This window comes from Canis lupus, chromosome 22 (assembly GCF_048164855.1).
Source record: "Canis lupus baileyi chromosome 22, mCanLup2.hap1, whole genome shotgun sequence".
NCBI lineage: Eukaryota > Metazoa > Chordata > Mammalia > Carnivora > Canidae > Canis > Canis lupus.
In genome coordinates, this window is record NC_132859.1 from 15260673 (window position 1) to 15281234 (window position 20562).

Sequence of the window (20562 nt, forward strand, 5' to 3'; positions counted from 1 at the left end):
CCTCAGTGAGAACACACCAGCACTAACAGTTTCTTATGCTTTGGAAGAAATCACTTGGAAATTCTTGGTTCTGAGTCCTCCATCTCCTCCTCATCAAGACCTAAAAAAGAAAAAAAAAAAAAAAAAAGAAAGAAAGAGCACAGTCCCGTGACTGGCTGCCAGGATTTGATGTTTCAGCAATGACAATAAGTGCAATTAGCATGTATGTGGAACACGTACTCTAAGTACTGAGCAAAATACCGCCATATGTGACCTTGTATAGTCTTGATAATACCCCTCAAATGTAGGAGACGTTCCCCATTTTACAGCTGCACAAAAAGAGGCTTTGAGAGGTCATGGAATCTATTCAAGGTCACACAGGTAGTTTATGTTAGAGCTGGGACTTAAACCCAGGTTCAGTTGATTCCAAAGCCTGGGCTATTAACCTGTAAACAAGTGTTTTAAAAAACTTTCTGTGACCCGCTGTTTTTAAAAATTACATTATATAAACAAACCCCAAAGTCTTAAAATAACACTTGGTTTTACTATATGCAATGTGCTCTGATATCTCTATTCTCTTCTTTTCTGTATTGGATTATATAGTCTATGTCTTTAAAAAAAAAAATCCTGAAGTAACCCACTAAACCGAGTCCACAATCTTCTAATGGGTCCCTACTCTTGTTGGAAAACCACGACACCGACGTATAGTAGTACCTCACCAGGAGTTTCTCTGAAGCCACGGTCTGAATTCTCCTATGCTTTTTAGCCCTGCGAACCTGACCCGAGTCGTTGAGGTGGGCAATTGGGAGAAGTCTTCAACGGTTAAAATATGTATAAGGCACCATAACATACATCATCTATAATGGATCCTTCAAAGGAATATTCAATTAGGGCCGAAGTCCAGAATGGAATTAGTCACTTACCGACAGCAGAGGTGGACTTATAAAGTGGAGTCGTGGACAGACTAAAACCGCGGGTGCCTTTACGATGCACCCTGCAGGGCAGCGGCTTAGGCGGGCGGTTGTGTTGTACCAACAGAGGCGGCCCTAACTACTCGGAGGAGTGAGAGGCTGAGATTGCAACCCCTGGGGGCAGGGCCCTGCCTTTGCACGTCCCATTCAATTCCAGGGGCTCGGCGGTGAACCGAGAAAATCATCAGGTCCCCGCTGCGTCGGAACTGGGGTCCCCAGTCGCGGGCCGGGCGGGAGGAGCTGCGACCGCCTGCGCGGTTCCTGAGCCCGCGGGCCCCGGGCCCTCGGGTCCCCAAGCCCTCGGGGGCGCCCTCCGCCCCCGCCCCCGCCGCCCAGCGCAGCCGCGCAGTCGGGCCGTTAGACGCGGCGCCACCTGCCCGGCGCGGCTGCCGACCCTCGCCCGGGGCGCAGGCCCCGCTCCCGGCACCTGCGGCCGCCGCGCCCCCGCCGCGCCCCCGCCGCGTCCCCGCCGCGCAGGGGCTCCCTCCTGGGGAGGGGACGGGACGGGACGGGAGGGGGAGGGGGGAGGGGCCGGGCCGGCGGCACCCGCGCCCCAGGCCGCGCCCCAGGCCGCCCCCCGCCCGCCCTCCGGCCCTGCGGGCGGCACTTACGGGGCTCCCCTGCTCCGGCGCGCGCTGCCCGGGGGGCCATGGCTCTTCCGGACCCGCGAGCCCGGCCGCTGCGCCACTCAGCACCGCCCAGAAAATGGACGCCGGCGGCTCGGCTCCGGCGGCCCGGCCCGCCCCCGGCCGGCCCGACCGTCAGCCCGCGGCCCGGGGCGCCGGGGAGCGTCGCGCGGAGACCAGGCCCGGCGGCGGCGGCGGCGGCGGCGGCGGGACCCGGGCGGGGCGGGGCGGGTTGGGGGCCGCACGCCGGGCCCGCGAGGCCCAGCCCGCACCTGGCGCGGCGGGGGGGGTCCTGGCGGGGCCCGGGCTCCGCCGCAGGGGCTGCGGGGGCTGCGGGGGCTGCGGGCTCCGCCCCCTCCCGGGGACGGCGACGGCCCTGCGCGGACCGCGGCCTCCCGCACTTCGGAGCAAGGCCCGGGGCCGCCGAAGGGACCCCGGGGGCCGGATCTCAGAGGGCGCCCGTACCCAGGACTCGGAGAAAGTCCAGGGCAGGAGTGGTGCGTCACCTGTGCCTTCCCGTGGCCGTCGGGGGAGGCCTGCATCCACGGCCCCAGCCCGCTATTAAAAAGCACTTCACGCAAAGACCCAGTCCTCTCCTCCACATAACGCGCCCTGACTGCCTGCTGGCATCTTTCTTCCAAGATTCAGGGGCTGCTCGTTGAAAAAGTATTTACTGAGGCCTGCCACAAGTTTGCCTTGTGGAGCTATGAGCCTCGTGCACTAACGCGCAGGTTTTGTTTGCTTTTTGTTTTTCAAAACCATCCATGTTCCCTGCGTTTTGGTAGTACGACTCTTATTTTAAAATTTTCTTGAGCAGGGAAGCCTGGGTGGCTCAGCGGTTAGGCCTCTGCCTTAGGCTCAGCGTGTGATCCTGGAGTTCCTGGATTGAGTCCCGCATAGGGCTCTCTGCATGGAGCCTGCTTCTCCCTCTGCCTCTCTCTGTCTCTCATGAATAAATGGATAAAACCTTAAAAAAAATTTTTTTTTCTTGAGCAAAGATTTACTCCCAGGTTGCAACTTAAAAGGATTAAAAAAAAAAAAAAACCTGTTGTCCTGTTTTTAGTTTGGAATGCAATGTTTGCAATTCTGCATCTCAGTTCCTGACCATATTTTAAAGACCTGATCGTTTTGAAGAATAAAGTGGATTACAATATTAAATACACGTCTAGCAAAACATTTTAAATAATCAAAGAAAAATAAATTGACTTATAGTCAAATTAAAGAATTATGTAATTTAAAAATAAAGGCCGGGTTTTAAAGGCTGGCGGTTTGGGCAACATGCACACACATGTACACTAGCAGTTCCCCAGCCTTCTCAAAGCCAAGCACCCTCTAGTCTTTCTCAGTAGGCCACATGTTTAGAAAGATCTATTCCACTAAATTGTGTTTATTAACTAATGATTCATCTTGCCACTTAAAAAACAACCCTGCAATGTTTTTGTGTAACTGCCAATCAGAGCTTCTACAACACCTGAGCCAATCCATTGTTAATGGTAGATTGCAACCTAAGGAAACTTGCGGTCTGATTGCAAGTTTATGCGTTCCCAATGAGGCTTTTGGAAACTGTGAAAATCATTTGGAGACCTCCAAGAAAACTGAGGCACCCAAATTAGGAATCGCAGGTTGGAAAGTGCCAGTATGAGGCATGACTGTGCTTCCCTGAGACTGGGAAGGCGGGAAGTGGAAGAGCAAGGGAGTTTGGCCTTTGGATTCTGTCCCGCTGGGTTGAAAGCCCAGCTTTGTCACTTACAAAGCCACTCACTGTATAATTTTAGGCAAGTTACTTAACCTCCCCACGCCTCAGCTTCCCCATCCATAAAATGAGGTTTATTTTAAGATTACACTTACTTGTAGGGCTTTTTAATAATAAGTGGGATAATACATATGAAGTCTCTACAGAAGTGCCTGGAACATAGTAAGTGCTCTATACGTGTAAACTGTTGTGGCTGCTAGTGCTAGAAGGCAATGATCCAGAGCTCTAAGTTCCTACCATCCAAGCAAGAAGAATCATACGTACGTAAAGCAACCTTTATACCCTATAAATTTTCCATGGGTGAGCTCCCAGGGTCACCAGGTGAGTGACATAAAAGGATTTAAACACAGGTCTGTCTCCACAGTCCACTTTCTATGCTGCTAACATGTTCCAGGTGGTACCTTGATCAGACGCTGTCAACAGCTTGTTAAGGGTGAAATCGGCTCTGGCTTTCCTAAGAGGCTTAGCAAGTGAATGGCTCCTTACATCCACTTGGGAATTTACAAACAGTGGCATTTCTTTCTCATTAGAGCCAAATGTTTCTCCAGAAGCGAGTAGATTTCCCCAAATTGTTATTAATAACTAACATATCATGGCAACAGTTTTAAACGCCACAGCCGAAAACTTACATAAGCAGGCTGTCCTTCAAAATTTTCCACCCTTCCTCATAACCAGTCTCAGATTCTCTCTCTTAATCATTCTTCTGAGTATGGGGAACTATCTGGAAAATTCCAGGAACATCCCAACTCGTCATGATTTTATTCTTTTCTGTAAAGGTTTATTCTTTCCAAACCAGCTCAATTTGTCTATATTTTTTTGTCTATATTTTCATAATACCTTTCAGTTCAATACATTTGCAAATCAGAAAAAAAAACAAAAAACAAAAAAACCCTAAGACTTTTGGGATCTTCTTTTCTTAAATATCCACCAGTTCTTTGACATCTCCACAGCATGGCTCCTGGTCCTTGCCCCACCCCTTTCCCGGGAGGGTTTCCTCATTTTCTACCTTTAATCCTCACTTGACTTCTGCTAGGCTACAGCTACATTCTTGCACTTTTTGATTTAGGACTGTTGGCCAATGTAACGTTTACTGCCCACTTCTTTGCTCCTTCTCTCTCTAAGGTTTCAATATTATCATAATATATAAAAAGACTAGAGTTTGTCTCTTTTTAAAACCCACTTCCTTCCTTAGTTTCCCACCATGGGTTAGGAATCTATAACTCATTCTGTCTCTCATATTTGCGGCACTCTGTTAATTTATTGTTTTACTTCTTTTCTCTCTTGCCCTTATCTTGGGCTGAGGGAAATTTCTATCACTTGGCCTCCTTTTATGTGGCTGCTGATCTCTTTCCCTTCCAGCATTTTAAGAAAGTCCATGTCTGAATCGTCTTCCCTGCTTCCTGAAGGGCCTCTTGTGGTGGTGTGCTGAGAGGTGTACCAAAATCCCTGAAGAAGCAGTGTTTGGAACAGGGGCTCTAGGGCTCCAGGGAGCCAGGCAGAAAGGAGTGTGAACGGTGGCCCGCAGGATAATTCATATCCCACCTCAGTGGGGAATAGGTGTGGTCACTACCCAGTTCAAGGTTGGCCCTTGCTAGGAAGGGGGGGAAGGCCAGATCTGCAGAATTTTCCAATAAAGCCAAAATCAGAATTTTTATATAAAATCTATGGAATGTTGACTACTTAAAACAAACAAAGGAATCTGAATCTGAACAAGCCTCTAGCTGTAACTACCAATTTATAAGAAATTTCTGCAACAGAAACATGTAGAACAGCACCAAGGAGTGTAACCAATCAGATTTCAGATTGTAGGAAACTCTACAGGTCAAACACTGTCTTCAACAGACTTTTTTTTTTTTTTTTATGATAGTCACAGAGAGAGAGAGAGAGGCAGAGACACAGGCAGAGGGAGAAGTAGGCTCCATGCACCGGGAGCCTGATGTGGGATTCGATCCCGGGTCTCCAGGATCGTGCCCTGGGCCAAAGGCAGGCGCCAAACCGCTGCGCCACCCAGGGATCCCAACAGACTTTTTTTTATAGCAATAACAAGGATGAAATAAAGAGGTCAGGAAACCAATGAATTAAATGAAATTTAAGGGAATATCAATTTTACTGTACGGACCTTATTTGGAATTGTGCTTTGAACAATTTTTTTTTTAATGACATAATGGAACAAGTTAGGCCAAATTAGGAGAAATGCTAATTATGATATATGATGTTATTAAAGAATTATTATTTGCTGATAATAATAATGATACTGTGGTTATTTTTCCTAGAAAATCACATTTTTAAATGTATTTTTTATAACTCACATTTTAAAAACTATTTAGAATATTAAAAAGTTAGAAAAAAATTTCAAGAATAATGCAAAAAAACACCTACATTCTATTCACATCTACCTACCTATTTTTTTCCCGAACCATTTATTTATTTATTTTTTAATTTATTTTTATTTATTCATGATAGACATAGAGAGAGAGAGAGGCAGAGACACAGGCAGAGAGAGAAGCAGGCTCCATGCCGGGAGCCCGACGTGGGACTTGATCCCGGGACTCCAGGATCGCGCTCTGGGCCAAAGGCAGGCGCGAAACTGCTGAGCCACCCAGGGATCCCCTCCCGAACCATTTATAAGTTACAAACATCATTCTCTTTTACCCCTAAATACTTTGGCATTTATTTGCTAAGCAAAGGGGCTTTCACTTCTTATCCATGTCTTTTAGAGAATCACACTAAAATACTTAGAGGTAAAATGTTATGATATCTGGGATTTGCTTCAAAATAATATAGGAGAGAACTCACATAAAACACAGTTGGCCAGCCACTGAGAATTGGAGAAGTTGGGTGATGGCTATGCGGGAGTTCATTAAACTAGCCCTTCCATATTCTGTACAGGTTCAAGATTTTCATAACAAAGTTTTAAAAGATTATGTAATGAAAGGCTTTAAAATGATATATGAAATGAATAAAAGGAAGATACAAAATTGTCTACAAAATATTATCTCAAGTATTAAAAAGATCACCATGCATAGATAAAAGATTGAAAGGATACATGATCAAATAGTAATATTCCAAATTATTTCACAGCAGATATATATTACTTTTATAATTAGAGTTATAAGCATAACGAGAAGAATTTATAATTAGAATAAGTTAGAAAATGAGAAAACAAAAACATTGCAATGGATTAGATTAAAATTATTAACAAAACACAAATGTGCTCTGGACTGTCCAAGGGGCCCCAGTTTGCTGATTTTGGCTTAGAAAATGGGTCTACAGACTATAGCCTAGGCAAAAATTCAGCTTACCACCTGTTTTTGTATAGCCTGTAAGCTAAGAATGGTTCTTACAATTTTAATTTATCTTTTTTAAAGATTTTATTTATTTGTTCATAAGAGACAGAGAGAGAGAGAGGCAGAGACATAGGCAGAGGGAGAAGCAGACTTCATGCAGGAAGCCTGATTCAGGACCTGATCCCAGGACTCCAGGATCACGCCCTGAACAAAAGGCAGACGCCCAAACGCCCAGCCACCCAGGCGTCCCTGTTTTCTCTGTTGTTATATAAATACCTACATAGTATCCCCAATTGTGCTTCAATCCACAAAACCTAAAATATTGGTAATTTACCATCTTACCCTTTACAGAAAGAGTGTGCAAACTCCTGGTTTAGGACTGGGCTTCCCCTGTGACCTAAAAGCAGCTTATTGTAGAAAGCGCACTGGACAAGGAGTCAAGGATGGTCTCTTAACTGTCCAAGTGACCTGGAGAAGTCAAGACTTCTTTGGGCCACAGTTCCCTCAGTGACAAAATAAAGTATGTCTAAGGTCCACGCAGCAACTGAAAAGTCTGTGATTCACATTCCTCTAAGAGCTAAACAAGCAGTACAGGGATGATGACAACACTAAGTGCTGGCATGCCAGCCGGTGTGGTCCTCCTAAAGATCAAGGAATTCAATGAGAATAACTATTGGCCCTCCAACCAGGGTCTGGAGAGGCCAGAGAAGAGCAATAAACCGACTTTGGGCATTCTAAGAGCAGAGCAGCATTCCCACATTGGGCAACAGGACTTTGGGAGAGAGGTCCTAAAATCTGCAGCTTAAATCAGGTGTTTTGGGTCTATTTCTAGTCTTTGCTTTGTAGAGGACCACAGCACATGTAAAAAATTTGCTCATTTAAAGTTTAATCCAGATCTAGCAGAGCGATGGGGGCCGGGTGGGGCTCTCTGGCATCCTCAGATATAGGAGAGGAGCCTTGGGATGGAGCCTTCCTAAGATTCTGGGATAAATTACCCTTAAAGATGTCAATCTGTAGGCTCTTTGTAAGAGCTTACATGGGACAATTAAGCAGCAAGGCCAACATGACCACGGAAGCCAGACAGCACATCATGGCGCCAGCCCCAAGGCCCCAGGCCCATGGCCTGCATTTTAGGGGCTTTCCCAAGACTTCTTTTTTTCTGAGTTGCACCCCTTCCCGACTCTTTCTCTTCTCTCTTATACCCTGTACCCCTCCTCCCTTCAGGATATGCACAGCAGCACCTCCTTTTGTTCACCAGTGGCCTCCTGACTGCTCCCTTTGTTTCCTCTTATTTTTTGCACCCCCACCAGCTCCCCAAAACCCTCTCAATCTGCAGTCACCTCCCTCTCCCCATTTTGTCTTCTAGATGACCACCCATTCTCTGCCACATTTCCTCAATAGCCCGCAGTTCCTAGAGAATCTTCTAGTGGTGTAGCTCCACTCTTTCCCTCCTAAAGGTTCCCTTCTTTCCTTCCACAGCTCAAGAAACAAGAGAAAAGGGGAAAAAAATTACAAGGGCACTGCCCTTCTGGGATTTAACCACATTCTCAGCTGGTGGCTTTTGTTTTCTCGTCTCACTGGCTTGTAAGGCCCTCGGGGCAGGCACTCCGCAGTCATGCTCTGTGCAGGGAAGATGGGCAGGACTGTTAGGCCTTAATTAGAGCAAGGCCTCAGACAGGGTAGAGGATTTTAGCAGGCAAAATGAAAAAGGAATTTCAAAATGTCCATTTGGCAGCAATTACCACAGGGGAAGGAAGAGGTTTATTGTATTTTATAAAGAAAATCATGAAAGCTCTCACGGCTTTTCGTGAACACAGAAATAATATTTACACTGGCTTTTTTAAAAACAACACAGAACCGGAAAGCAAACTCCCTCTGCAGGCCAAATGTAGTGAGCATAGACCCAAGTGCTAGTCTTGAAACCACCCCCAAGCAGGACTAGCTGCAGAAGCAAGGAAAGAATTAAGGGAAAAGATGCAAAATGAGTTACAAGATCAAAAGAACAATTTTCTGGTCGATGAGACTTTTAGGCCACAGCAGAGCTACACCAGGATCATCTACTGAAGAAATGAGCTTTGGCGACTGGTGTTTGATACACCTGCTACCCACCCACCAAGCCTTCTGCAGGAGAGCCAGCCAGGAGACCCTCACTGTCAGCCAAAAAGGCACCAGCATCTTGCCTGCATCACAAATTCAAATCTTAGCACTCAAGGGTTTCTCAACTTAACATCTGCTCATGAATGCAAAAGGGCAGCAGCCCTTATGGAAGTCACCTGGCACACGCAGGCAGGCCAGCTTGGAGTAGGGCAGCCAGACATACGGGGGCTTATTAGGAGCCAAGAAGTCTTGGGAAGGTGATGAGCATGAGAGATGGAGTCCCAGGAAGAACCGCCCTTGCCATCAGCTGAAATGCCCCCAAACTGAAGGCTGGCCTCCAAGGGAACAGTGTAAAAGGCCACTAAGAAAACAGCATGCCAGCCATTTCTGTCTGGAACAGAGAGGACCCACAACTGTGCCTGTCAGTATGACACTCTGGCCTTGGGTGGGAACCTGGATGGAAGTTCCACAGGGTATCTCATGTCATCTTCCATTTTGCCAGGGATAGAGTGGTTACTGTCACACAATAGGTGCTCAACAGGCGATGCTCAAGGAAGTGAACTGAATTATTGAGGTCCACTCCCCCTTTGGTGGGCAAGACTGCTACAGAGGCCTAGAACATTCTTCAGGCAGTGGAACGTTTCATAAGTTAGCAGTGGAACATTTCATAAGTTAGTTAAAACCGAAGTGGAGGAGTCAACGAGGCCATCCCTGACTTGTGATGAGCAAAATCCACTAAATTATGAATTGATTTTAGAAGGTGCTTCTGATACATTCTGAAGGCTTCATATGGTCTTACTGCTTTTCTTTTTCTTTTCTTTTCTTTCTTTCTTTCTTTCTTTCTTTCTTTCTTTCTTTCTTTCTTTCTTTCTTTCTTTCTATATTTATTTGAGAGAGAAAGAAGGGGAAAAGGGCAGATGGAGAGAGAATCTTAAGCAGACTACACATTGAGGGGCCGATCTCATGACCCTGAGATCATGACCTGAGCTGAATCCAAGAGCCAGATGCTTAACCGACTGAGCCACCAGGAGCCTCATAGTTTCTAACTTAAATAGCAAACCTATCCCTTTGTTCTCAGAGCTTTATCAGCAGACTAACCTAAAAGGCCTAAAAGAGTTCTGATTCTTAAAAAGAATTTCTTTGGTATTACTTGCTCAAATAGAGAAATACCACTCCAAGAAGTAAGGCCTTTAGAAAGCTTCTATCAGGCAATGAGATCTGTAGAACCGAAGAGTTTTAGGCACGAAAGTACAAAGACAATTTATTGGCAAGATGGGACAGATCCTTCTACCACTTTTGAAAAAAATTAAAGGAAATGGGCATCTCAATGTGTTGCCATGAGTTTATTTCTGAAGTTCTTACCAAAAAAGTCTCTGAGGAGCCTTTCTTCTGTGGATTTCTGGAGTTAGTGCTAAATCTATGCTGGCATTTCATCATGACCACTGCACCTTCTTAGGTTGTTTCAGGGTGGGACTGGGTCAGAGGCAGTGACTTCACGGGCACTGTGTCCTGGGAATTTGACCAAAACCAGCCATGGGCCTGGCCCACCCTCTCAGTGCAGCAGGGGAAGCTGACCCTAGGAGAGGCTTAACCCGCGAAGTCATCAGATCTGGCTTTGTTATAGTGGCAGTTACACAAAGAAAGGAGTTTGCAGTCTGAGCATGAGCACTCCTCTGCCTCGTGATGATCCCTGCAGAACTTCACTTGGTTGGGTCCATGCAGGTCTCCACTTAAATGCCACCTCCTCAGGAAGGCTTTCCCTGGCCAATCATTCTATGGTTGCTCTCCTCCCAACATGTCGTTCTTGCCTTTTAAATTTTTATTTTTCTTCTTTGCACTGTCTTCTTTAATCATTTACACATTTATTTTTGAGCTTCCCCAACCCCACCACTCTACTTCACTAGACACAGTTCCTTAAGAAGCAGGCCCTGATCTCTCTTGTTCATTACTCTACTTCCAGCCTTTGGAATACGCTTGGCATATAGTAGGTGCTCAATACATGTGTCGAATGTTTAATTACCAACAAAGCTGTTAAGAATAGCATTTCCTCTAGAAGGGAGCTGTTAGAATGAACCACAGAGTTCCAGGAACTCAAAGGCTTAGAAGGATTTAGTGCTAAAGATAAAGGTGCTAGATCTTTTTCTTGATCCTTCTTCCCCTACTAACAGCTCTAAAACGGGGTCTGGCTACCAGTCTCTCTATGGGGGATCCATGGAAATGGTTGAAGTAGATCAATATAACTCTGAGTGGCAAGAAATGCAATATTGGTAGTCTCACTGAGTTAAGGCTCAGAAAAACATTTCCTATTCACCGCCATCCCCCCGCCCCCCAAAAAAGAAATAAAAGAAGATAAGAATTGTAGACTATAAATCATTCAGGTAGAAAACCACAGATTTGCTCATTTTGTTTTGGTGAGAACAAAGCAGTTGTTTGCACATTCTTTCTCTCGCACCTGCTCTGGCCTGCCCAGTATAAGCACCTTAGCCAAAAAGTGTAAATGGGTTAAGCACAGCCTCTTAAACAATGAGAAGGGGTAGGTGCCATCTCTGCGATCATCAGGAAGTGTTTTTTGGCTAGACTAGGAAATCCAATAATAATTGTAAATGGGTAAGTTTAGAAAAGCTTTGTGCCTTGTAAATATTTCTGTGAAATATGAAGGCTAAGCATTAAAGCGAAACACGACAAAGTAATAAATAATAATTATTTTCTTCCATTCACTGGTCTATTTATTAGAGTGACAATGGTACAATATACTTCCCAACGGTCTCATTTGGCTTTCAACCTCCTTGAATTGTGTTTAAAATTCTTTTAGGCAAGACCGAGAGCAACATAAATGAATAATGCCACACAAAAAAAAATCATTAGGTATGAAAGTCTACAAGATGACGCAACCATGCTTGAGTTAACAATAAAAGGATCAACATTTTATAAAGAAGAAATACACTGTTGAATCTATTGGGCATTCATTTTTGTGGTAAAACAATCCCATTGCATCCATCTAATCTTGTGATTAAGATTCAAATAGGTTCAAAATGATTGATTTGTACTGGCCTATCAAAACAGAAGACATTGTACTTGTAATCTTTCTGAATAGCAATAGTGTTTTAATCACAAATGCCCGGCTCATTATTTGCTCAAGAGTGAATGACAATTAGCTTGATCCTCCTGCAACTGTTAATGCTACCGGTACCGAAATAAACAGGCAAGACTGAATCAGGTTTCCGACATTTCCCCTCGGTTTACGATCTTCTGATTGATGCTACATTCAAAATATACTTAGTCACTTTTAGTCACAAACGAGAAGGAAAATGGCCCCTGAACAGCCCCCCCCCCCCCAAAAAAAAAAAAAAGGTGTTGCAGGAGGGATATTTCATGGCAAGCCCCAAGAACGAAATCACCATGAGATGAATCATGTTCTAATATCATTGAGCCAGAGAAAGACGCCAAGCAAAATATTCAAGTTGGCCTCAAAACAGCACAACAACAACAGCAGCAACAAACCTTTAGCCCATAAGAGCTTTGTACTGTACACACGGTGCTTTGGAATATTAGACCAACTGCTAGAATAAAGCAGCCATCTACACAGATGGTTCTGAGTCTCAATGTTCTTCACATCGGAGCAAACCTCAGAGGGGTTTCAGGTTTGCCAGTATCTTCCTCCTAACACATCTACAAAGACATTTCCACAAAGGCTCCAGGTGCACTTCTCGTTTGGGGGGGTGGGCTTGGGTTTGGGTCCTTCTCTACCCAGAGCTCTGAAGTTACCAGTGGAGGGAATCAGGGAAAACAAGAGCACAGGCATTTTCTGATTCTCAGAATTTCTGAGATGCCTTTTGTTTCAGTGGCGCCGGTGAACCAGTGATAATGAAACTACAACTACACCTCTGTACACAAACCTTGACCGGCATTCTGGGGCATGTTACAAAGAAAACCTTAATTTTGAAAGTACTGAGCACAAAGGAGGAAGAAAAAAGCCCTCCCTGTGCATGCTTTCTCTCTAAGTGTAGAAATATGGCTTAATGTTTAAGGCTCGAAGACCGCATTTAAAAACGTCTAAAGCCAGTCCAGACTATATGAGAGGGAAAAGGACTGTACAATTTTCCTTAACCATTTGTTTCTTGTTTTAAGACAATCTTTTGCATATCTGTTATTGCATTTTTAAACAAGACTTGGTTACCAAGGAAACAGGTTCTGGCCCAGTGTTAATTTGAAACTAAAATACATTTCGGAAGTTAAGCTTAAAGGAAAGAGCCCATGAAATTATTTTGAAAAGTGCCAGAATTTGGTACTTACAGAACCACAGCTGTATGGTCTGCAATGAACCATTCTAGGGACTCTTTCATTCAGTGAAGCTCTTTTTCTTCTAACAGGGCCATCTACATTCAATATTCCCCCCCCCCTTCAAAAATTCTAACTCCTCATCTCTCCAAATAATAGATATACAAATAGCATATTTATTCTTGTAGATTTTCTAAAATTTATTTAGGAAGCATGTAAGTTTTCATTTTCATCTTTCACATAACACGTTTACAGACCGCTTCTTAAAATTTAAATATTTTAAATGTTTCTTATTAAGCTTGTTTGCGCTCTTTGAAATTATCTCAAGAAACCCATTTATTTTTAGTTTCAAGCTAAAATGGAGCTGAAGCAACACACTTTTCAAAAAATTCTTTTGTTGTCTAATGGCGCCACACCTATCATATATATGATTTTTTTAAAAGGAATCATCTCACTTTTAGAGCAGAATCATTTTGTGAGCTTAATCAAAGCTATATATTGATATAGTATCTGAATAAGAAAGCCTATCCAATTTAATACCCTCCCTCCAAAAAATTACAACTGTCTTATTTAATGTTTGTTCCAAAAGTAATATTTTAATCCATCTAAAATTCTTGCTTCATGGCTCAAAAAAAATCTATAAAACATGCAAATTTCGACCTACCTGTATGTATCACTTAATGCAGTGCTAGCATGACAAGACACTCAGCCATTTTTATGTAAAGCGATGGAGACCAACTGATTTCTCCGTCTTCTTGCTCACAAGTTTTAGATGCAATTGTCACACACACAAAAAATCATACGCAGAACAGCTTGAATGTACTGTGATCACGAGAACTGAATTTATCAACAGGAAAACAGGATTGAAAAAAAGAAGTTTCTCATCCAAGGTTTCTCTGAGGCTGCAACCAAGGAGGTGGTGTGTTGAATTTTTTTCCCTTCCTCCTCTGAGAGTTCAAAGCCCGGAGCTGACCACTGCAAAGGCCACTGTCACATTTGCTGAAAATCAAACCACTGATACCAGCACTGAAAATACAAATTTGAGAACCAAGTTGTTTGCACACCATGGAGTGCATAAGAGTTAAAAATAGATTCCACCTTGCCTCCTACCTGCATAATAAATATGTAAGTTTCAAGTGTTTAATTTGATATTCACATTAATTAACAATACAACATACATTATTTAAAAGACAGCAAATGCAAGAAGAAAGGAGAGACACCATCTGGTAGCAGAGTTTTGTTGTTGTTGTTTTTGTTTTTAGGGGCTGGGTTTTTTTTTGTTTTTGTTTTTGTTTTTGGCTTTGTTAAATAAAAAAAAAAGGTAAAATCCTATTTTGAACGTGATGAAAAGCAAACATCCAGAGGCAAATGAATCGGAACTGAAAGGTGATGTTGAAATATCTGAGGCTGTAATGAGGCAAAAACAAGTCTTCGCTACCAGATGATATGGCATACCGAGCATTTACATACTCACATCTGAAATACTAGGCAACGTGTAATGAATTCTATACACAGCATGCACACACAGCAAAAGCACGGCTAATCCTGCCTGCCATCTTAGGCTCACAGAAGCAAGATACGCACTGCATGCAGCACACCGGCACTGGGGAAGGAGGAGGCAAGGGGGCAGCTCACCTTAAATGCAGTATCTGATTAATGTTGTAAGTGACATTGCATATCAGCCTCAGAGTCTTGGTTCAACTGGGTAGGAGGGAACAAAGAAAAATGTCATCAACTGGTGATGCAAGATGAGCCCAATCACTAAACACTGTTTAGCAAACTCCAAATTCTGCAACCAGACAGTAGAAGGCATTTCATACATTTAAGCAGAGCTGCTGCACAATGAATGTGTCCTTTTGCTTCTGAGGATCAAACAATCCTTTTGCTAACGAAGAAAATAAGCTGGAATGAATACTGTCATATCTTCTTCTTGAAGCAAGCTTTCAATACAGTATGTATCTGGTTTGGGATGCATTTTATAGACTGTTAATTTCATAGAATTGCTAACAACAACAGCAAAAAAAAAAAAAAGAAACCCAAAACTGTTATGCTTTTGCAAAGTAAAAAATAATATTATGTAGGGTATAGCTTTTCTAGATTATTTTTCAGATCCTAAGTGATGCCGGCAGGCTTGTAGAAGAATGCATGATCGGGCTGTCTGTATCCGTGCTATAACCTCTAACCACAAGCTGTGTAAATGTATCCTGCTAAATGTATCTGCAGTACAGAATGGCAGATACCTCCTCAGTTGGAATTGTATTCAAACGTGAATGAATTTGCTTAAACTTAGAAGCAAATAAAATCAGTACAGAAAAATAAATTGATGCTGAATTCCTTTGGATGTACAGTTGACCGTCATGAACGATAAAAGCTATCCTTAGGATGCTGACCTAAATAATGTTAAGGCTTGCAGCAGCATACTTACCGCGCCTGCTCAGAACATAGAACATGCAAAATGATTTTTCTCCTCCCTCCCTCTCCAAAAGCTAAATTGTAAAGTAACAAGGCATTAACAGGAATATCAAAAGGCTATATGTATATACATAGTACATACTGTAAGAGAAGAAATGGTGTTGTGCTGAAATGCAATGTTTCTTTGTTTTACTTCGAGGCTTATCTTAGCTATGCTTGTACGATGACATTGACATCATGGAGGTCAGGGCTGACACTGGGGTGCCATCCGTTTTATGAGTGAAATGTTTTCCGAAAATTAAATCTCATCTACTCAAACACCAAATTTCATGTCTTCTTCAATACCACCTCCCTACCCCCGCTGCTTAAGATTGATGGGATCTAGTTTGGCTCTGTGTAATAAATTGGAATTGCCTTCTGTAGAGAGTCCAATACATAATTGTAGGAATTAATTTTTTAAACAAAAAACCTTCAAGAATTCTTATGCATTCCCTTTCAATCCTTCCTATCAACACACACACACACGCACGCATGCACACACACACACACAATTGAAGCTCAAATTGCAATGAAACGTTTAACATGTGGAACAAAAAATGTGGAAAGAGCTGCTTATTCAGGATTTTGAAGAAATGCCTAATAAGCAAATACTGTTTTGCTACAAAACCAGTGTCACCATGTCCCCGAAGAGAGGAAAACAGCATAGCTTGCTAGAAAAATTTCCTCCAGAAACTGCCGGCAGGTAAAAAACAGAAAAGCATTTCATTTACCATGCTGTATAAAGCAAGAAGTCTTTTATTTTTTAGGAAATAGAACAGATTCTTTTCCACTTTCTTCAGCTACAAAGAAACCATACCCACCCCCACCCTTAGATCCTGGATGTAAGCCAACATTTTTATAAAACGCTATGAGCCTGATTTTGAATATATATTTACGTTTTTCTTCTTATCTCTCCAAAAGTCTTTAATTGCCTTGTTGTATCACTGAATATACTAATGTTAATTAATTTTAACACATGCAAAAATGAATTAATATTTTCTGGGGTTGCTAGTTTCCCAGCGCCTCGATCTTCTATAAGGACTTGCTAAAAATAGGTTAGCAAAATATTCAAGTTCCCCAGAATTTTTTTTAAAGGAGAAAATGTATTCAAATATCTTAACTTAGGTACTAGGTTTCACAACCGGATCTTTTGTTTCTAGCTTTCATTCTATCTCCTTCCCCAGAACCCAAGTGATTTTCAGCTCAATGCGTGGAAAGCACCAGCCCACCTCTAACCCATATACTTAGTCTCTGGGTTGGGTCGTCCAGATGGTCAGTTCATACCTGAACCACATCGAATCCTCTTCTCTTTGGAGCACATCTCTTCCCCACAACTACTCCAGAAATAAATGTGGCTCTAACGGAAACAGTAGCTCCTGGTCTAACACCAATGGTGGAACCATCTTCCCCACCCCCACAACATGCTCTATGAGCTCTGGTTAGCATTGACAGCGACAGAAAATTAGAATGGAGTGTCCTTAGGCTAATTCCTCCTTTACTATGGGGGTCAAAAATTAGAGAGACTATCAGGCTGAGTTACAAGGTACCAATTTAATATATGGTCATCTATAAAGCGGGGTCCTTAGAGTGGGGTCAGAGGAGGTTGAAGCGAACATCTAGGCATTTGATGCTATTGGTGTCTGTTCAGATATTCCCCAGTAACAACATCTGAAAGTTAGACAATCAAGTTTAAATACTCACAAATTATTATCATGTAGGCAAAATATATACGACACGGAAGCAACTCTGACCACATAGAACTAAGTTGCTGCCTCCTCTGCATGGGCTAATAAATGACAGTAACAAGGACAGTAATCCATATCAAGCTCTCATGAGATGAGTGAATAGTGTTATGTCCTCACAGGGACAGGGTGGCAAATGTGGCCAGGCCCCCTACTAATACTCTTAAACCTGATGCCAGGGCAAGAGATTTCCAAACCTCCTAGTGGGTTCTCCGTTCACCCTCTGTCAAAATGAACCTAAAAGCCACGTATTTGTTTATTTTGTGATGTTCTAAAAATACTCAATGAGCAAACCTGGCCTATTTACCAAATCTGCTTGTGTTAAATTTGAACTGTAGTTGAAAGCATTCGGATAGATGAGCTTGTTTAGGCAGACATTCTCGACTAGTAAATCCTGTTTTGCACTTAAAAAAAAAAAAACAAAAAAAAAAACAAAAACAAACAAACAAAAAAAAACCACCATGCTCATGCCTGAATTATTTAGGCTTTGTCATGATTACAAGTGGCAAGGGTAGGCATTCCCTTATGATTTTTAAAAATTGCATGATACTCATCAATCTCCTCAGGGCACGTACACAAACATTAATTTTAAAAGACAAATCCCTTCCCATGATAAAAAATTTTAACCTGTTTCTGCCACTTTGAGGAGCCAAGTATAAGGAACCCTAACTAATCTGGCAGGAGCAGGCTAGAGGACGGGGCCAGTGGTGAGGGGTGCGTCTTTCACTTTGATTAACGCTTTTCCTTGCTCACAGTCTTGTTGTTCTGCAGTCTGAGCTCATTTTATTTTCAGTCCTGTGGGTTAAAGTTAAATTGCATGGCTTATGCAAAGTACATAATTCGAGTATGAACAAAGCTTGACTCTGTATGTTTAAAAAAAGAGTAAAGTCAGGGCACTGAGTCCCAGAGGAATCCTTGGTTTATAAACATTTGGATTGGTTTGCACATTTCTTTACTCCATTCACTGCATTAAAAATTACAGCTGGTTTCCATTTACACCTCATATGGGCATTCAACAATTGTGGGTAAATTTGTTATTGGGTTTGGCCATTCTAATCTAAATTTTTACAAATAAAATGTTCAGCAAATATAACATTTCTGTTTAAATTCTTAGAATGGAGATGTTTAGAAAATTTTATGAGGTTATTACATCTGTCTATAATGAATGTATTTAGCCCTGGAAACAACATCGTGACTTAATTTATCAATGATTAAAAATGGCTTTGGATGATATATTTTAACTTAAATTTTTTTGGAAAGCCCAAGGCCATTTTGAACATCTACATCTTGCCTAGAGAGCTGGGCAGGAACTTCTGCTTTCTACTTTGACCAGAGCTAAGTCTACATAGCTACCATTTATTGAGAACCTACTACATACTCAAGATTTTGGCTATATTATTTAATTCTAACCCAGTAGTCCTTTAAGGTGAGCATTAGCTATCACCAACTTTGGGTGAATAACTAATTGGGATTTCTAGTCACATAGTAAATAGCAGGGTTAGGATTCAAACCTAAGTCTGACCAATTCCAAAGTCTAGATCTTTCCACCAGTCCTCAGAGGATAAAACCTCCTCCATCCACATTCTGTCCTGATGTAGGAATCTTCTTCTTGTGGAGACCCCTGGTAGAAGGGATCCCCACACCCTGAAGCGAAGATTAATTCTGTTCACATGAGCCAGCCTTCACCTCCCAGGCCCCAGGCATTGTGGGTACCTAGGATGCCACCAACTGGAGACAGGCTGGACCAGCAGGTGAAAAGATAAAATAAAAAAGGAGTAATCAATTAGACCACATTGAAAAATTAAGAGTAGAAAGCAGATTAATAACTTGGGGCAGAGGTTTGTTGTAATTTGGAAATATTTTATGAGGCAAAAGAAGTGGAAAAGCTTATATTTCCATCTGAGCAAAATGGAAAAGCACCACATTCTACCAGGTGTCTTTTTCTATTATGGATGAGGAAGCCAGGGCTGAGAGGGATCTGGTCATCTGCCCAAGATCACACATTTAATAAGTGAGTTTGCCCATTTGCTGTATTAAATGTATATCTTATTCCCTTTTATACTGAATATATTCTGCATGTGTGAGTAAATTTCCTATCAAGCCATTAGATTGTTCTAATCTAAATCATCAGTTAAAGAAAAATCAGTGTAACATTCAGGACTGACATGGTTTCCATTCACAAATAACGTTTTTGTCCTGAACAGATAAACTAAGTTGATATTATGAGTTCCTTCCCCAAGATATATTAAAAACGGATTTTTCAAAAGCCTAATTTTTTAGTAAGAGATTTTTCTTCAACCACGGTTAGTGTTTCAAATGTATCATTTTAGTGATTAACTCTCTTTTAGCATCTATCCATTTTGCCCCTAAGATCCCTTCCAGCTCTGAATGTTTATGATTGTAAACAAATCCAGCCTAGGTTGCTTTTTAGGTTGGGTAGGCCAAGAGCTGGACTCCAAGTCTCCTGCCTCCTGGTTATGTGGCCAGCTGACTACCTTGCTCGTTGGCAGTAATCTTATATGCCAACCAGATGGCTCTCAAACGGGGCTTTCTAATCAGCTCCACTCTGCCTGGGAATATGAGAGGACGATTATGTTGCTCAGTGTTCATGAAGCAGTAGAGTGAATGCTTGATGGTCGAACAGAACTGAGGAATCTGAACTCCGGGAAGCCTCTGATTCTTACACATGAGCTTTCTCCCTTCTATCCATCAGCATCTATGTAAGATATGGGAAAGGACTATATACTTGATGGCACGTAAACTTTGGGGTTACCCCAAAAAGACGTGGAGGCAGAAGGGAAATGTGAACCATGTGGTTTTCAACAGAGAAAAGGTGGTAAGTGACTTAGGGCTTCGAGGGAGGCTCCGGTGGACCACATTCTGCCCCACTGTAATCCAATTCAGACTCTCCCACAGGAATATCAACACGTCTCACCATCGTTTTGATGTCACTACCTCTGACTTTAGCAACAGAATCGTGCCTGCTTTTATTTCTCAGTGTATCTATAATATGGCACTAATAAAGACCTTGTGAGCACATGGAGACCAAGAGCATTCCTGCATCCCTAGTCACACATTCATTTGTGGCCAGGACTGCTTGCCACTTCCCAAATGGAGAGCAAGTACAACAACAAGGTTTTACTAGATCCCGCACTGGCAAAACACATATGTGGCAAGATGGTGGAGTTTCTTCTTTCTAGAGAGACCGGCAAGTAGGGTGAAGAGGGAGGGTAGGGATGCAAATAAAAGGGAAAGAGGAAGAATTCCTACTGATTGGTAAAAGCTACCCTGTGTGAGAATCCTCTCCTGGTAGGAGAGTCCTCTCCTCTCCAAGACTCAACCCGGGGAACAAAGTCATTTGCTTTTTCTTCTCTTAGA

At 42.7% G+C, this 20562-nt stretch overlaps 1 protein-coding gene across 32 annotated transcripts in view; it reads right to left on the minus strand.

Moving 5' to 3' along the window:
- The window catches only part of ZBTB38 (zinc finger and BTB domain containing 38), a 132924-nt gene that overhangs the window by 45832 nt on the left and 66530 nt on the right, over nt 1-20562 (minus strand). For 12 of the 32 annotated variants that reach the window (XR_012014852.1, XR_012014850.1, XR_012014851.1 and 9 more), the window contains 2 exons: nt 14627-14692; nt 2-100 (listed from right to left, as the gene is read on the minus strand). The exons of 1 other annotated variant lie outside the window; for it this stretch is intronic. The gene's annotated coding sequence lies outside the window, so the exon portion shown is untranslated. Of the gene's footprint in view, nt 1; nt 101-902; nt 1256-1561; nt 1719-13655; nt 14018-14626; nt 14693-16726; nt 16855-20562 lie in introns of those variants that run through there. 19 more of the 32 variants (XM_072792469.1, XM_072792456.1, XM_072792464.1 and 16 more) reach the window with 8 other exon arrangements.